This window comes from Phyllobates terribilis, unplaced genomic scaffold (genome assembly GCF_046119375.1).
Source record: "Phyllobates terribilis strain yellow unplaced genomic scaffold, ASM4611937v1 Scaffold_7__3_contigs__length_470593459, whole genome shotgun sequence".
In the NCBI taxonomy this organism is placed as follows: domain Eukaryota; kingdom Metazoa; phylum Chordata; class Amphibia; order Anura; family Dendrobatidae; genus Phyllobates; species Phyllobates terribilis.
Window position 1 is genome coordinate 23,747,481 of NW_027362767.1, and position 19,224 is coordinate 23,766,704.

Genomic DNA, 19,224 nt, shown 5'->3' on the forward strand with positions numbered 1-19,224 from the left:
GGGTGGTAATACGCTCAATATAGAATGTGGTGAAGGCCTCTCTGAACCGTGGATCTTGCACCACAGAGCTGTTCACCTTCCAGTGCCCCTTTCCACAGACCACAGCTTGGGCCAATATCATTGCTGTTATAGAGTCACCTTTATACAAAATTGTCGCCCCTCACTATTGTGTAGAGGAGAAGCTTATAGGAAAATCATTCTTTTATAGTAGATATTACTTGAGGTACAATGTGTTGTGTCCATTTAATATGTGATTCCACTAAGTATGATGAGCAGTAATTGAACTTTCTAGTTGTTCTCCACTCTTGCTATTTTATGGAGTTACAAGAAGTATCATCCAGGAGCCCTAATAATGATAACTTAGACGGAGTAACATCTCGTAAGGACTTGTGTGTGTAATATGTGTTATAATAGGGGGGATAATATAATAGGGGCTTATCTGACCCCTCTGCCCATGAGAAGTGAGTCTCCGATCTAGAGGACAGCTGAGGTCCGGTGGTCTTTTACCCCCCAGGTTTACTTGTGAATTGCTTGGATGTTTCTGGCTGTCCGTCTCATCCTGTTCTTCTTTCCGTTCCTTTCTCTACCGAAATATATTTCTTACAGATCAATATGGATAAGAAATGGAGGAGCGACTGTCAGCCGCCAGCCACTGCCTTCATTGGGATCAGCATACGTACATGGGGTGGAGGGGCAGGAGATGGCGGCGGATGTGTTCGGCATCTAAACATTGCAGAAATATAGAAAAAATGACAACAACAATGAAAAGAAACATTTTATTGGAGAAAAGTTTTGTAGGGAATCATTCCTGGGGGTTTATAACTCTTCCAGCAGTGATAACAATATTGTCTTTGTCAGATATTAAAAATGTGAAAGACCTCTCAAACTTAAAAACAAAATTGGGGGAGATAGGAGATATCTCAGCCACTGTAGAGTCGGCCGCCTCCGTCCCCTTCTCATCAGCACTAAGCACAGCTCTACGGAAAACCTGCGGAGCAGAAAAAGAGGGGTATTAACATACTTATTACAGTTGAAACCAGAAGTTTCCATCCACTATATAAAAAGACACATCTGGATGTTTTTCTCAATATCGGACATGAAATCAGAATAAACCTTTCCCGTTTTAGGTCAATTAGGATTACCATCAATTTTAATATTTTCCAAATGCCAGAATAATGAGAGAGAGAGAATTTTTTAAGGCATCATTAAAAATGATGGTAAATGACCTAAAACAGGAAAGGTTTATTCTGATTTCATGTCAGATAATGAGAAAAACCTGCAGATGTGTCTTTTTATATAGTGGATGGAAACTTCTGGTTTCAGCTGTATGTGGAATACAGATGGATGGATAATTGATATAGGTAAGAGGCAGTTCTCCATTAATGGGCAAAGTGTGGACTTCATTAGCCCATGGGGCGACGTTTCGATCGTATCACAGAACCTTTCTCAAGCAAATGAACACAATAATCAAGAACAAGTGTTAAATTGATTAAAATAATGATTCACCCAGCAAAGATTTACACGGCATTTCCAATTAGTTAGTGCCATGTCTGCATTTCCCCGGTCATTAGGAATAGGAAGGAAATCACGTGGAGCACTCTTTCTTCAGTTTAGGAACACATATCCACCACCTTGGTTGTGGGAAAGCTTCACTTCCAACATAATCCCAGAGTGCATTCTCCTAGACACCAAAACTGGCATATTTATTATGGGAAACCCAGCAGTCAAGCCCTCAGTAGTATCGCCAGTACAAATATACAGCTGATAATCCTAGATAACACGTCTCAGTGTATATCATATTCATCAAATTGACTTATGACAGCCATCTTAAAGAAACAGTATCACTTTTCTAGTACAGCACTGATATATCACTATCCCCAGGACCGCAGCAGAATGACTGTACCGTACAACTATACCTAACAGGGACACAGAGAAAGGGATGGTTTCCCTGTTTGTCATGTGTGAACTGCTCCCTTATGATTAAGTGTGATTAATTCATGAATAGGATAACGAAAGGCTTGCAAAACTATTCACCCCCTTGGCTTTTCACCTACTTTGTTACATTACAACCTGTGTGTAAATATCTTTGTAATCGATTTGTTTGTGATGCATCAGCACTAAATAGTCTATGTTGGTGAAGTGAGAAAATATAGACAAAAATTACATTTATGAGATCAAATAACTAAAAATTGGCATGTGCATATGTATTCACCCTTTTGCTATGAAACCCCTAAAAATTTCTGGTGCAAGCAATTCCCTTCATAAATCCCATGCTTAGTGACAGATTGCATACAGATGGATGTCCTAAGTGTCACATATCTGTCAGTATATAGACTTTACCTTTTCTGAAAAGTCACAGAGGCTGCAACACCATTAAGCAAGAGGCACGACTAACCAAACACCATGAAGACCAAGGGGATCTCCAAACAACATCATGAAGACCAAGTAGATCTCCAAACAACACCATGAAGACCAAGAAGATCTCCAAACAACACCATGAAGACCAAGGAGATCTCCAAACAACACCATGAAGACTAAGGAGATCTCCAAATAGCACCATGAAGACCAGGGAGATCTCCAGATAAGTCAGGGACAAAGTTGTTGAGAAGTACAAATCAGGGTTGGGTTATAAAAAAAAAGATCCCAATTTCTGATGATCCCCCGGAGCACCATCAAATCCATTATCATTAAATGGTAAGAACATGCTACCACAACGAACCTGCCAAGAGAAGGCACAACTCTCAGCCCGGGCAAGGAGGGCATTAATCAGAGAGGCAGCACAGAGACTAAAGGTAACCCTGAAGGCACTGCAGAGTTCCCAAGCAGAGACTGGAGTATCTGTCTATACGACCACAATAAGCCGTACACTACATAGAGGTGGCCTTTATGGAACAGTGGGCAGAAAAATTGTAAGGCTCGTTTTAACTTTGCCAAAAGACATGTAGGAGACTCCCCAAATGTATGGAGGAAGGTGCTGTGGTCAGATGAGACCAAAATTTAACTTTTTGGCCACCAATGTAAACGCTATATTTAGCACCAAACCAACACAGCTCATCACCCCAAGAACACCATCCCCACAGTGAAACATGGTGGTGGCAGCATCATGCTGTGGGGATGTTTTTCTCCAGCAGGGACAGGAAAAATGGTCATAGTCAAGGGGAAGATGGATGATGCGAAATACAGGGATGTTCTTCAGCAAAACCTCTTTCAGTCTGTTAGTGACTTGAGACTGGGACGGAGGTTCACCTTGATCGCCACATTTCCGGGGCAGGCAGAGGTAAGAGCGCCCCTCTAACCTTGAATTGCTCTGTACGCGGGGTCCCGATCGTTGCCATGGTGACCCGATGTCGTCACAAGGCATCAGGAAGTTAGATAGATCGTGCACTCTGCATGATCTATCTAACTTGAGTCTGCAGGGCTGACAGCCTGCATAGCATAGGGGATGCTGCTGTTGCATCTCTATGCTATACAAGCGTTCAGCCTGCAAAAGAATGAAAGTGGGAAAAAGTGTAAAAGTGAAAAACAGTGTCAGAAAGTGAAAAAAATTTTTGGGGTAAAAATATATAAATATACAGTACAGACCAAAAGTTTGGACACACCTCATTTAAAGATTTTTCTGTATTTTCATGACTATGAAAATTGTACATTCACACTGAAGGCATCAAAACTATGAATTAACACATGTGGAATTATATACTTAACAAAAAAGTGTGAAACAATTTAAAATATGTCTTATATTCTAAGTTCTTCAAAGTAGCCACCTTTTGCTTTGATGACTGCTTTGCACACTCTTGGCATTCTCTTGATGAGCTTCAAGAGGTAGTCACCGGAAATGGTTTTCACTTCACATGTGTGCCCTGTCAGGATTAATAAGTGGGATTTCTTGCCTTATAAATGGGGTTGGGACCATCAGTTGTGTTGTGCAGAAGTCAGGGGGATACACAGCTGATAGTCCTACTGAATAGACTGCTAGAATTTGTATTATGGCAAGAAAAAAGCAGCTAAGTAAATAAAAACGAGTGGCCATCATTACTTTAAGAAATGAAGGTTAGTCAGTCCGAAAAATTGGGCAAACTTTGAAAGTGTCCCCAAGTGCAGTTGCAAAAACCATCAAGTGCTACAAAGAAACTGGCTCACATGAGGACCGCCCCAGGAAAGGAAGACCAAGAGTCACCTCTGCTTCTGAGGATAAGTTTATCCGAGCCACCAGCCTCAGAAATCGCAGGTTAACAGCAGCTCAGATTAGAGACCAGGTCAATGCCACACAGAGTTCTAGCAGCAGACACATCTCTACAACAACTGTTAAGAAGAGACTTTGTGCAGCAGGCCTTCATGGTAAAATAGCTGCTAGGAAACCACTGCTAAGGAGAGGCAACAAGCAGAAGAGACTTGTTTGGGCTAAAGAACACAAGGAATGGACATTAGACCAGTGGAAATCTGTTCTTTGGTCTGATGAGTCCAAATTTGAGATTTTTGGTTCCAACCACCGTATCTTTGTGCGACACAATAAAGGTGAACGGATGGACTCTACATGCCTGGTTCCCACCGTGAAGCATGGAGGAGGAGGTATGATGGTGTGGGGGGCTTTGCTGGTAACACTGTTGGGGATTTATTCAAAATTGAACCAGCATGGCTACACAGCATCTTGCAGCGGCATGCTATTCCATCCGGTTTGCGTTTAGTTGAACCATCATTTATTTTTCAACAGGACAATGACCCCAAACACACCTCCAGGCTGTGTAAGGGCTATTTGACCAAGAGGGAGAGTGATGGGGTGCTGCGCCAGATGACCTGGCCTCCACAGTCACCAGACCTGAACCCACTCGAGATGGTTTGGGGTGAGCTGGACCGCAGAGTGAAGGCAAAAGGGCCAACAAGTGCTAAGCATCTCTGGGAAATCCTTCAAGATTGTTGGAAGACCATTTTCGGTGACTACCTCTTGAAGCTCATCAAGAGAATGCCAAGAGTGTGCAAAGCAGTAATCAAAGCAAAAGGTGGCTACTTTGCAGAACCTAGAATATAAGACATATTTTCAGTTGTATCACACTTTTTTGTTAAGTATACAATTTCACATGTGTTAATTCAAAGTTTTGATGCCTTCAGTGTGAATGTACAATTTTCATAGTCATGAAAATACAGAAAAATCTTTAAATGAGAAGGTGTGTCCAAACTTTTGGTCTGTACTGTATATATATATATATATATATATATACAGTTATATGAAAAAGTTTGGGCACTCCTATTAATCTTAAGCTTAATGTTTTATAAAAATTGGTGTTTTTGCAACAGCTATTTCAGTTTGATATATGTAATAACTGTTGGACACAGTAATGTTTCTGCCTTGAAATGAGGTTTATTGTACTAACAGAAAATGTGCAATCTGCATTCAAACAAAATTTGACAGGTGCATAAGTATGGGCACCTCACCAGAAAAGTGACATTAATATTTAGTAGATCCTCCTTTTGCAAAAAATAACAGCCTCTTGTCGCTTCCTGTAGCTTTTAATGATTTCCTGGACCCTGGATGAAGGTATTTTTGACCATTCCTCTTTACAAAACAATTCCAGTTCAGTTAAGTTTGATGGTCGCCGAGCATGGACATCCCTCTTCAAATGATCCCACAGATGTTCAATGATATTCAGGTCTGGGGACTGGGATGGCCATTCCAGAACATTGTAATTGTTCCTCTGTATGAATGCCTGAGTAGATTTGGAGCGGTGTTTTGGATCATTGTCTTGCTGAAAGATCCATCCCCTGCGTAACTTCAACTTTATCACTGATTCTTGAACATTATTGTCAAGAATCTGCTGATACTGAGTGGAATCCATGCGTCCCTCAACTTTAACAAGATTCCCGGTGCTGGCATTGGCCACACAGCCCCAAAGCATGATGGAACCTCCACCAAATTTTACTGTGGGTAGCAAGTGTTTTTCTTGGAATGCTGTGTTTTTTTTTCCGCCATGCATAACGCCTTTTTGTATGACCAAACAACTCAATCTTGGTTTCATCAGTCCACAGGACCTTCTTCCAAACAGAAATTGGCTTCTGCAAATGTGCTTTTGCATACCTCAGCCGACTCTGCTTGTGGCGTGCTTGCAGAAACGGCTTCTTTCGCATCACTCTCCTATACAGCTTCTCCTTGTGCAAAGTGCATTGTATAGTTGACCGATGCACAGTGACACCATCTGCAGCAAGTTGATGCTGCAGCTCTCTGGAGGTGGTCTGAGGATTGTCCTTGACTGATCTCACCATTCTTCTTCTCTGCCTTTCTGATGTTTTTCTTGGCCTGCCACTTCTGGCCTTAACAAGAACTGTCCCTGTGTTCTTCCATTTCCTTACTATTTTCCTCACAGTGGAAACTGACAGGTTAAATCTCTGAGACAGCTTTTTGTATCCTTCCCCTGAACAACTATGTTGAATAATCTTTGCTTTCAGATCATTTGACAGTTGTTTTGAGGAGCCCATGATGCCACTCTTCAGAGGAGATTCAAACAGGAGAACAACTTGCAAGTAGCCACTTTAAGTAGCTTTTCTCATGATTGCATACACCTGGCTATGAAGTTCAAAGCTCAATGAGGTTACAAAACCAAAAAAAGTGCTTTAGTAAGTCAGTAAAATGTAGGTAGGAGTATTTAAAACAAGAAAATGAAAAGGGTGCCCATACTTATGCACCTGTCAAATTTTGTTTGAATGCAGATTGCACATTTTCTGTTAGTACAATAAACCTCATTTCAAGGCAGAAACATTACTGTGTCCAACAGTTATTACATATATCAAACTGAAATAGCTGTTGCAAAAACACCAATTTTTATAAAACATTAAGCTTAAGATTAATAGGGGTGCCCAAACTTTTTCATATAACTGTATATATATATACTGTACCCATAAATAAATATTATTATGAAAAAAAAGCAAAAACAAACAATAAAACTACACACATTTGGCATTGACGCTTCCGGAATGACCTGACCTATAAAACTGTCCCACTAGTTAACTTCCTTAGTGAACACGGTAAAAAAAATAAATAAAAAACTAAGCAAAATACGATGCTTTATCATCATACCGTCAAACAAAAAATGGAATAAAATTAGATCAAAAAGACTAATGTAAATAAAAATGGTACCGCTGAAAACGTCATCTTGTCCCGCAAAAAATCAAGCTACCATACAGCTCCATCAGCTGAAATGTAAAAAAGTTATAGCTCTCAGAATAAAGCAATGCAAAAAAAAATATTTTTCGCATAAAATATTTTTTATTGTGTAAAAGCGTCAAAACATAAAAAAACTATATAAATGTGGTACCGCTGTAAACATACTGACCCGAAGAATAACGCTGCCTTATCAATTTTACCACATGCAGAACGGCGTGAAAAAAAAACAAAAAAACAATTTCTGAATTGTTGGTTTTTGTTTATTCTGCCTCCCAAAAATCAGAATAGAAAGTGATCAAAAAATGTCACGTGCCCGAAAATAGTAGCAATAAAAATGTCAACTTGTCCGCAAAACACAAGCCGTCACATGACTTTGTCGGCCAAAATATGGAAAAATGATTGCAAAAACTAATCTTTGCAAAAAAAAAGTGTCTTTTAGTGTGTGACAGCTGACAAACATAAAAACCCGATATGAATTTGGTATTGCGGTAATCGCACCGACCTGAAGAATAAAGTCGTCTAATCACTTGTACCCCACGAGGAATAGCATAAAAAAAAACCTCTAGGGTCAGGGTTGAGTTAGGGTTAGGGTTGTATTAGGGTTGGGGTTAGGGTTGTGCTAGGGTTAGAGTTGTGCTAGGGTTGTTTTAGGGTTGTTTTAGGGTTAGGGTTGTGCTAGGGTTAGGTTTGTGCTAGGGTTAGTCTTGTGCTAGGGTTAGTCTTGTGCTAGGGTTAGGGTTGTGTTAGGGTTGTGTTAGGGTTAGGGCTGTGCTAGGGTTAGGGCTGTGCTAGGGTTAGGCTTGTTCTAGAGTTAGGGTTGTGCTAGGGTGAAGGTCATGTTAGGTTTGTGTTAGGGTTAGGGTTGTATTAGGGTTGGGGTTAGGTTGTGTTAGGTTTGGGATTATTTCAAAAGTAAAGAAAAAAAATTATGACGATATGGCGACTAGTGTTGAGCGCAAGTGCTCTCTACTTGAGTTTGCATCGGGTGCTTGGGTATGCACTGAGTATCACGGGTGCTCGAGTCTCTGCCCCATATGTTTCTGTTATACAGCCAAAAAACCTTGCGGGGATTGCCTGCCATGCGCAAGCGATACCCATATGTTTTCTTTTGGGTGTCTAAAAACCGTGAAACATGCAGGGTGGGGACTCGAGCATGTCACTTGAGCACCCGCGATACATGGTTCATACCCGAGTACCCGATGCAAGCTCAAGTAGCGAGCACTTGCACTCAAGACTAATAACTTGAGCTTATTCAATATGATGACCTAATGTTATCAAATTCTGTGTTGTACCTCTGGGTTGAAAATGTTCACTATACCCCTTAAAAAAATCCTTGAGGGGTCTAGTTTCCAAAATGGGGTCACTTGTGGAGAGTTTCCACAGTTTAGGTGCATCAGGGGCTCTCCAAATGCAACATTGCGTCCACTCTCAATTCAAACCAATTTTGCATTCAAAAAGTCACACAGTTCTCCTTCCCTTCTGAACCCAGCCGTGCGCCAAAACAGTGCATTTTCCCCACATATGGGGTATCGGCGTACTCAGGAGAAATTGCACAACAGTTTTTGGGGTCCATTTTCTCCTCTCACCCTTGTGAAAATAAATAATTTGGGGCTAAAAAAATCATATTTGTGGAAAAAGTTAGATTTTTTTATTTTCACGACTCTACTTAACCCTTCTGAGCCCTGCCGTGCACCCAAACAGTGGTTTTCCCCCACATATGAGGTATCAGCTTACTCAGTAGAAATTACACAACAAAAGATATGGTGCAATTTATACTGTTACCCTTATAAAAATGCAAAATTGTGGGCTGAAAAACATTTTTGTGGGAAAAATGTGAAAATTTTATTTTCACGGCTCTACATTATAAACTTCTGTGAAGCACCTGGGGGTTCAAGGTGCTCACCACACATCTAAATAAGTTCCCTGAAGGGTCCAGTTTCCAAAATGTTGTCACTTGTGGGGGGTTTCCACTATTTAGGCACATAAGGGGCTCTCCAAACGCAACATGGCGTCCTCTAATTATTCAAGCAAATTTTACATTCAAAAAGTCAAATGGCGCTCCTTCCCTTCTGAGCCCTGCCGTGTGCCCAAACAGTAGTTTTCCCCCACATATGGGGTATCGGCTTACTGAGGAGAAATTGCACAACAAATTTTGGGGTCCATTTTTTCCTGTTACCCTTGCGAAAATAAATAAAAATAGTTCTAAATTAACATTTTTGTGAAAAAAAGTTAAATGTTCATTGTTTTCTTCCACATTCCAAAAATTCCTGTGAAGCACCTGAAGGGTTTATAAATGTGGTTTTGAGCACCTTGAGGGGTGCAGTGTTTAGAATGGTGTAACGTTTGGGTATTTTCTGTCATAAAGGACCCTCAAAGTCACTTCAAATGTGATGTGGTTCCTAAAAAAATGGTTTTGCAAATCCTTATAACTTTTAACCAAAAAAATTTTGGTTCCAAATTGTGCTGATGTAAAGTAGACATGTGGGAAATGTTATTTATTAACTATTTTGTGTAACATATCTCTCTGATTTAAAGGCATGAAAATTCAAAGTTTGAAAATTGCAAAATTTTCACATTTTTCACCAAATTTTTTTTTTTTCACAAAGTAACGCAAGACATATCGAAGAAATTTTATCACTATCATGAAGTACAATATATCATGAAAAAACAATCTTAGAATCAGTGAAGCGTTTCAGAGGTATTAATTGGCATGGTCATTAACGTGCAAACCACCTTCGGGGGTAAAGGGGTTAAAAAGTGTTTTATTTATATTTTGCTATATGTTTTTCTCCATAAATTATTTTTGTGGAAACCACCAGCTTATGCCCATCTAATAATGCCAATCGTAGGGTCCTTTGTTGAATTGCACACCTTTATGTATCCTACAAGATCATGACTCCCATCTAATCCGTGGACTGCAGTTTTGTGGCTCCATTAGGGTCGTTCTGCTGCGGTCCTGCGGATAGTGATAGATCAGTGCTGTACTAGAAAAGTGATCCTGTTTCTTTAAGATGGCTGTTGCAAGTCAATCTGATGAATATGATATACACTATAAGATTACTGGCGTTACTATTGAGGGCTTGTCCGCTGGGTTTCCCATAGTAAATATGGTGTTTTTGGTATCTAGGAGCATGCACTCTAGGATTATGTTGGAAGTGAAGCTTTTCCACAACCAAGATGGTGGCCCTGAGTTCCTATGCTGCAGAGAGCGAGCTCCACGATGCACCAGTGATTTCCTTCCTATTTCTTAATGACCGGGGAAATGCAGACACGGCACTAATTGGAAACGCCGTTTGCGTGATTTACCTTTAATCTTTTGATTCTATCTATATGTTTTCTGGGTGAATCATTATTTGAAGCTCTTTCTAGCCTTTGCCGTATTAGTACTATTAGCTGATCTATACAGCTGACTTGTGCCTGCAATAGCCGCGGGTGGAATCGCGATCCACCCGCGGCTGTTAACCAGTTAAATGCCACTGTCAATCTCTGACAGCGGCATTTAACTCGCACTTCCGGGAAGCGCGTGGTTAGCCCCACCCATCAGTGACCCCGTCACGTGATCGCGGGTCACTGATGGGTGGGCATGACAACCCTGGGTCTGCAGCAGACCCCTGTGGTTGTCATCTCCTGATTGCTATGAGCGCCGCCTAGTGGTCGGCGCTCATAGCCCAGGAGCATTTCTGCTGCATACAGGGGATCTATTCGTTCCCTGTATGAAGCAGAGGCGATCAGACAAGTGCTGCTTCTAATCTCCTATGGAGACTATAGAAGCAAGCAAAAAGTAAAAAAAAAAATTTTTTTAAAAATATAAAAAAATAAAAAGCATAAAAGTTTTAATTATCCCCCTTTCGCCCCATTCAAAATAAAATAGTAATAAAAAAAAACAAACACATACACATATTTGGTATCGCCGCGTTCAGAATTGGCCGATCTATCAAAATAAAAAATACTTAATCATATCGGCAAACGGTGTAATGAGAAAAAAATTCTAAACGCCAGAATTACGTTTTTTGGTCACCGCAACATTGCAATAAAGTACAATAACAGGCGATCAAAACATCGGATCTACCCAAAAATGGTATCAATAAAAACGTCAACTTGGCGCACAAAAAATAAGCATGGAAACGCTACGGGTCTCGGAAAATGGTGCCATTTTTTTTTTCAGCAAAAGAAGCTATACATGTTTGGTGTCTACGAACTCATAATGACCTGGAGAATAAGAATGGCAGGTCAGTTTTAGCATTTAGTGAACGTGGTAAAAAAAACAAAAAAAGACCACTGTGGAATTGCATTTTTTTTTGCAATTTCACCACACTTGGAATTTTTTTCCCAATTTCCAGTACACGATATGGTAAAACCAGTGATGGCTTTCAAAAGTACAACTCGTCCCGCAAAAAATAAGCCCTCACACCGCCACATTGTCAGAAAAATAAAAACGCTATGGCTCTGGGAACAAGGGGAGCAAAAAACGAAAATGCGAAAACGGAAAATCCCAGGGTTGTTAAAGGGGAATCAATTTAACACTTGTATCATTTCAACTATTTATGCACAAATGCACTTTACTGTGAATATACACAGTAGGTAAATATGGATTTGTGGTGGCTTTGCTATAATACAGTATGTCACATGTGATTACACAAAGTAAATGAACTATAATGGAATTGTCTGTGATGATTTGAAATTTTAATGTAAATTATGTAATAATTGGTCACTATAAATATACTTATATGCTCTTGATTGAGAAATGTTCTGTGATAGGACTGAAACGTCTCTACATGGGCTGATGAGGTCCAGCCTTTGCCTATTAATGGAGCGCTGCCTCTTCTTATCTTTATATATCTGACTGATTATGTGATTGTTAGTCCAGGAGACACCGTGAGGTTTTTTTTTGCATTTTGTTCTGCTTCACTTTTTCTATTTAGATATATAGACCTTACCATAGAAATCTTTACGTCGGCTTCTACGGTGATACTAGATAGATCAGCGTTGTCTAAGAAGATGTCTTCTACGCCCATTTTGCTTAATGTCTTTTTAAGGTTCATAGTGCCAGAGATCTTGAATTTAGGGAGGAATAAGTCCACATGGCTGCATGCAATGAAGAGGAACAGTATTAGACTGATACTTATCATAACACCAGACATACTGATCTGTACGTATACATTGATGGATTCACAATGGTGGTCTTATATGGAGAGGGGATAGCGATGCACATTGGGATTCTACATATAAACACTCACACAAACCAAAGACCGAGGAGAGAGTAAGGATGACATTGTGTGCAAGGGGCTGGTTGGCACATTTTACCCTGGGGGGAAGCACACAGCCGTGGTCCATGAGTTGCCGCCTTCCTTATCATGTTCATCTCTGGCTGCTTTATAAAATAGTTAGAGGTAACGAGTATGTAATGGTAGTTCCCTTTGCACCGCTCCCGAGGCTCCGTGCATCTCTGGAGTCTTGGAAACAATTTGTCTCTGGATTTACCAGTAACTCGCTGTTCACTTCGGAGAGTGGCTCAGCGCCTGATATTCTGCTCATCTGATATTGGCCGTGACTTCAGCCCGATGGTTACACATGGCAGCAGGTTACAGTATGAATTCACCATGGGACAGATCCGGCTCCTACATATCAGTTCTTAAACTCCCAGCAATCCGGCTTGAGCGGCTATTCCCTCAGATGTTCCCATGGGGAAACACTAGAACAGCTCCTCCACACTAGGTTGGCATCGCTCCGTCCACCATTGTAAGGTTAAGTGCACATGTAGCGTTTTTGATGCGTTTTCGCGGTGGTTTTACGCCGCGGAAATGCAGCGAAAACGCTTGGTAATCGGTCTGCCAGCTATTGCAATGGTAATCCTGATGTGCTGTGAACATGATGCGGAAATTTCCGCTCAGGATTGCCATTGTGTTAAAAACCGCAGCTTGTCCTTTATATGCAGCATTCCCGCAGCTTTTCCCGCCCATTGACTTTAATTGAACCGCAGCAAATCCACAGGTATAATATTTATTCCTGCGGATTTACTGCCTTTCAATTAAAGTCAAGGGGCGGTGAAACGCTGCAAAAATGCTGCGAGTGGTGCCCGCATTGGCAGAGGAGGACTACTACTCTCCTCATCCGACCGCCGCTCCTGCTGATAACAGCGAGAGCGGTGCGGCTGAGGGAAGCAGTAGTCCCCCCAGCAGAGCCGGGACTGCGTGCGTTAAAAAAAATGTAAATTTTTATTTTTTTATTTATTTATTTTTTTTAAAAAAACCTTATTCTCACCTTTGCAGCCGCCCCCGGTACTCACGATGTCCCCCGGCGATGACTTCAGCCCGGCGGATGGGGATACACTGTTGGGAGCGCGCTCGCTCCCAGCAGTGCATTGCACTGCCAGGACCTGCGGTCACGTGAGCTCTCAGCTGAAGATCAGCTGAGAGCTCTCGTGACCTCACTTTAAGGCACCAGTGCTGCATGGGAACATTCTGAAGAATGTTCCCACCAGTACTGGTGCTGAGGTCACCAGGGCTGATCAGCTGGTGAACCCCAGTGTACATTGCGGTCTTCTACAGCAATGACATCAGTGATTGCTGATTTCACTGCTGTAGAAGTGACCCAGATCGCCGAGGGACAATCCAATGGATTACGTCGTGACGTCGGACAGGTGAGGGATATGGTTGTTTTTTAGTTTACTTTTTTTTCAGGATACGAAGGCTTCGAGGACTGAGCGTGCAATTATTTTTTTTTTTAAAGCTGTCAGGGAAATATTAATGTCAGGAAAATGTTCTTCCATATTTGCCTGACATAGATATTCACCCCCCTCCCTTATCCATCTTTTCAGAGTTGTCTCCATGAAAATATACAGTATCTTCCTGCAAATTATCACCCACAGCCAAAAGGCCTTACACAAACAAATGCCAGCCAAGAGGTGTCACCAAACCTCGTTAAGATGTGAGCCTCTTGTCCCTGGCACACGCAGGGGGGTAATTACTGGCAGGATTGCACTAATTTGCTTGTCACTGGGAAAGTTGCTTTACCGAGCTTAACAAAGAAATCTCCAGACAATCCAACTACGAAACGAAATATGAAATATTGTAAGTTACATGCATCTGACAATAATGGGACCCATATTTCTAGTGACAGAAACAGCCGATGAATGCATACATAGTTTTTCATTGTTGCAAGCCAAATCAGAGAGCCATAGCGCAAAAACACCAGAAGAGCAGACTGCAGCTATGCGATGTGTGGTCTGTAACTGAAGATAAAATCAGAAGGCAAAAAAAAGCCGTTGTTTGCACGCTTCTGCGATCAAAAAGCGATGAGTCATCACAGAAGTTAGCATTTTTAATAAAATGTACAGGCTGGAGTCCAGCCCACATGATGTCACCACAAGGGGCGTGTGGACAGATCTCCCCTTAGGTATAAGAGAACCCATGGACAATACAGACTCACTCATTACCAGGGGGTATAAGGATTATAAGCAACGGGTCCTGTTCGATAACAGCATAATCAAACTGGGGAGCCCCTCCTCCACCTATATTGGATCGTCTCTGAGATCATATAGTGTAAGTTTTCTTCTTTTAGCCTGTTTATTTTATGTAACTGCTTATGTATTTTAATGTCTCCTTTGTAACAGCCTTGTATATATTTTTCCTGAACACTGCCTCCCTTTTGGATTAATTATAAAATTGAATAGCTCGGCTTCTTTTGTCCTGTAATCGTTCCCTTCCCCGAAGCCATATACGCTACCAAAACGCAGTCGTCCGGCCAGGCCTGTATTATATTTCAAACTTGGCCTGTGGTGGCAAAGAATAATAATAATTGGGCTATCGTGAAGCTGACAGTGATGGTACTGAGGGCGTAAACACGGATTCCCTGCTTTGGAACCCAGAGGTGTGACGCCATACTCTCACTGGTCGCTTTCCGATATCCACGTAGCGAGTAGTCTGGATCACGTGCTCGAGATTCCAGATGAAATACGGACAGCGTGACAGCACGGTGAGATATCGTGTGATCTCCCCAGTGCCATCCCTGTGTGGGGATCCCTGACAAAAAACGTGTGTTTTTTATTTCATTAAAATACTTTATTCTGGCCGTGTATTTATTGAAAAAGCGGTGAAAACGTTACTATGCGATTAGTAATGGGGGCGTCTTATAGACGCCCTCCATTACTAACCTGGGCTTCACGTCAGCCGCCAATTCAAGGCTGACGTGAACCCCAACCCCATTACCCCACTCGCCACCGCTACCTGGCAGTGGGAAGATGCGCCATTTCTGGGACTGCTGAGGGGTGATATTAACCGCGGAGGCGGTTAATATTCTTGGCTCCTTCCCTGGCTATTAATATCAGCCCACAGCTGTCTGTTTAGCCTTTTCTGGTTCGATTTTATAGGGGGACCCTACATCACTTTTTTTCTGGGGCCCCCCTGTAATCTACCAGTAAAGGCTAAACAAACAGCTGTGGGCTGATATTAATAGCAAGGGAACATTGTTGGCTAATGGCCCCTTCCCCGGCTACTAATATCAGCCCCCAGCGGTCGGCTTTCCCTCTACTGGTTATAAAAATCACGCGGGAGCCCACGCCATTTTTTTTTTAAATTTTAGGCTTTGTGCCCACGATCCAGATGTAGCAGCGATTTGGACGCATATTTTTGCTGTGTCCAAAACGGTGCATTCTGTTGAACGCAGGTAAATCCACATGTGTTTACTGAACCATGCAGATTTATCGCATTCAATACTTTCTAGTGGTTAAATTTCTGTTGTGGAGACTAGCGACTTCGCAAGTGAATTTGACATGCTGCCGTCCTGAAAGATGCGCCGCATGTCAATGTCCACGGGTGATCCGCAGCCTCTGATGTACACATAGTGGACATGGGATTTCTAGAGATCCCATCCACTATGCTGTAACATCTGGACGCTGCGTTTTTGACGCTGTATAAACACGCAGCATCAAACCTGCAGCGGCTCCTGATCATGGCCACGTACCCAAACTCACCGCATGTCAATTTCTGTAGCGAACACGCTAAGTGTCATTATATGTGGTGGACCAACAACAAAAGTGCGGCATTAGAACACCGCGTTTTGGACACAGAAAAAATACAATGCGTTCAAAGCGCGGCTTACTGCAGTTCGTGGGGACGTAGCAGCTAAAGAAACAGCTGTGAGCTGTTAATAATAGCCAGGGACCATTGTTTGACTAATGGCACCTTCCTAGGCTAAAAATAGCAGCTCACAGCTGCCCCAGAAGTTACATGAATGGAAATGCTAATGAAGATTGTGTGAATGGGATTAGCTGACACCTAGCTCTTTTGTTTGGTAATGACAAGGTCTCAGTACTCTCTCAGGACTCCCTGCAGCTCTGCTCCACAGATGATCCCTCTGATTTTTCTCCTAGGGCATCTCCTGACTTACACTGAGCTGTGTTCACTTTTTCTGGATCAGTACTGCTGACACTTTACACTGGTTTCATATTCGCCAATTTCTTTTTCTGTTATTTACAGGTTTAGCAACAAAAATCGCAATAATAAAATGCACTTCAGCGAGGTGCCGTGATGTGAATATGTTAAAAAGCAGCTACAAAAATTATAAAACTGGCATAAAAATGGGCATCAAAGTGGTCACCGAATGGCTTTATTGAAAGGGTTAAATGACTGAAAAACCTCAGTTACTTATTTGAATCTGGGAGAATTGGCTATTTGTTCACTTTGACGCCAATTCTTGTGCCCAGAAATTATTGGGGCCAGGCTGGAGTGACATTACTTTGATTCAGTGTCCCCAAATCATTTAACCCTTTCAATAAAGCCCTTCGGTGCACACTTTGGTGCCCACTTTTGTGGCAGTTTTATCATTTTTGTAGCTGCTTTTAAGTGTATTCACATTAGGGTACCTCGCTGCATTGTATTTTATTATTGACATTTTTTTTTGTATTAAACCTGTAAAAAAATTAAATAAAAAAAATATAGAAACCAATTTCAGCATCATTGAACTTTTGGATTTCTCCATTTCTGCAGGACTTGCTGTCACTGACATTCACTGAACTTCAGCTACGGTTCTCTAGGAATCTACAGTCCTTTATATAACTTAGGTCACTCATCGGCTTCTTATCTTGTAATTGAGCACCTGGAACATTCATGCAGATTATGTGACACTGAAATTGATGACCTCAAATAACAGCACAAGACCGATCTGATGATTCAAGGTGCTGCAATAACTCACATTAAGAACCATGACTAAAGACAGTCCTTCACAGTCCTCTGTTGTTCTCCCTAGTCCTCCACAGTCCTTTATAGTCTTCCACAATCCTCTCTAGTCTTCCATAGTCCTCCACAGTTCTCCAATGTCCTCTCTAGTTTTCCATAGTCCTCCACAGTCCTCCATAGTACTCCATAGTTCCACACAGTCCTCCATAGTCTTAGTTAATGTAAGAAAAACTGCTCTGAGCAGTGAACCGATGCCCTCTTGAAAAATAGGTAGACATATAAATAGATAGGTATGAGATAAATATTTCCTTACCGCCAGTCCATTGATTTCTTCCACTTTTGAATTGAGTCTTCATTAAAATTCTGTTCTATTTCGGACAACTTCCCCTTATTTGGCAGGATGAACAAGGCCTCAGCACCTCCTTTACAGGGTATGGAGACCACTGTGGCCTCATCGGTGAAAGCCACTTTGTACTTCCCTATTCTTCTCATGAACGGCACCTTCACAGTTGTGTTCTCATTGACATAAAAATCTCCTTCTTCGGTCAGTTCTTCATTGAATGTTTTTCCCCATTTTCCTATGAAGAAATGAAAAATAACACAGTATATTATAAGGTGTGATATTATGTGGCCGATATTATTTACACCCAATATATGAGCTGACTGTGATGTATCATTAAGTTTAGCTTATCTGCTATTACAGCCGTCCATGTCCAAGACCCAAGGGCCACTACAGCACGATTTATTAGTGTTGAGAAGGAACATGTTTTACTATATTTTCCTTTTAGATGAGACTTCTCCAAAAAGTGAGCTGTCAGGACACTACTGAGGGAGGACGGAGGCAGAATTTACACTACCAGGTGTAGGGGGTTACGTGTTATAATGTAAGTGGTTACCTCTGAAATAAGTGTAGTTGATGAGGACAAAAAGGCGTCCTTACCTACACTGTCCAGCAGCTCAGCAATCTTGCCATGGGTGTTCTTTTCCCTGTAGCTGTTGAACTGGTCTTTTACTTCTTCAATGTTCTTGAAGTCAGTAGAGAAAGCCTTGGAGTGGTAAAGCCTCTTGGCTTCATCTAAGAACGTCTGGAGAATCTTGTGTTCCTTGGAGATGAAGAGTGCATTCCCACCGCTGAGCTGCAGCTCACGATTTGTGAGAACCAGAAGATGGTGGGAACCTTCATGAATTTCTTGTTCTGAGATCTCAGAAGTTTTGAAACTAATTCCTTCAATGATCAGTGAGTGGGTCTGTGCCTTAGCACCAAGAGACAGGTAAGCAATTGTAGCAGAAACACTGACCAGGGAAAAGGCTATGTTCTCAGAAGGATGATCCAGAGCCACCTGCCGATACAGGTCAAAGAAGAATTTGGAAGTGTTTTTCTCTATCTTGGGGCCGGGGGTGGACTCGTTAATGTTTTGGCGCTGGTCATCCTCTTCATTTTTATTATCGGACTCATGATGATCAGCCAAAACCAATGTAAAAAGTAGAGCCACTACCAAAAACAGAAAGAACCTCATGTTTCTGAAAGAAGAAGAAAATGTCACTTTCAGTCAGTTTATATTGCACATACAGCTGGTGAAATAAGTATTGAACACGTCACCTATTTTCTAAGTGAATCTATTTCTTATGGTGCTATTGACATAAAATTCTCCCCAGATGTCAGTAACAACCAGTGTTGAGCGAGCACTAAAATGCTCGGGTGCTCGAAGCTCGGGCCGAGCTCACTGTGATACTCGGGTGCTCGACCCGAGCAATGAGCCCAAGGTTAGTCTATGGGAGACTCGAGCATTTTTGCGGTGGCACCCCCGGGAGTCTTTTAAAAGCCTAACAAGTGCCCAAAACGATAGAGACAGTGCTCAAATGACATGGGGACAGCATGGGGATCGCCCCAGGAAGCAT

The 19,224-nt window shown here is 41.7% G+C and overlaps 1 pseudogene; it reads right to left on the minus strand.

Annotated features, from left to right (window-relative positions):
* Positions 1–802: 802 nt before the first annotated feature.
* On the minus strand, positions 803–18,842 carry LOC141155342 (alpha-1-antitrypsin-like; annotated as a pseudogene).
* Positions 18,843–19,224: the final 382 nt, after the last annotated feature.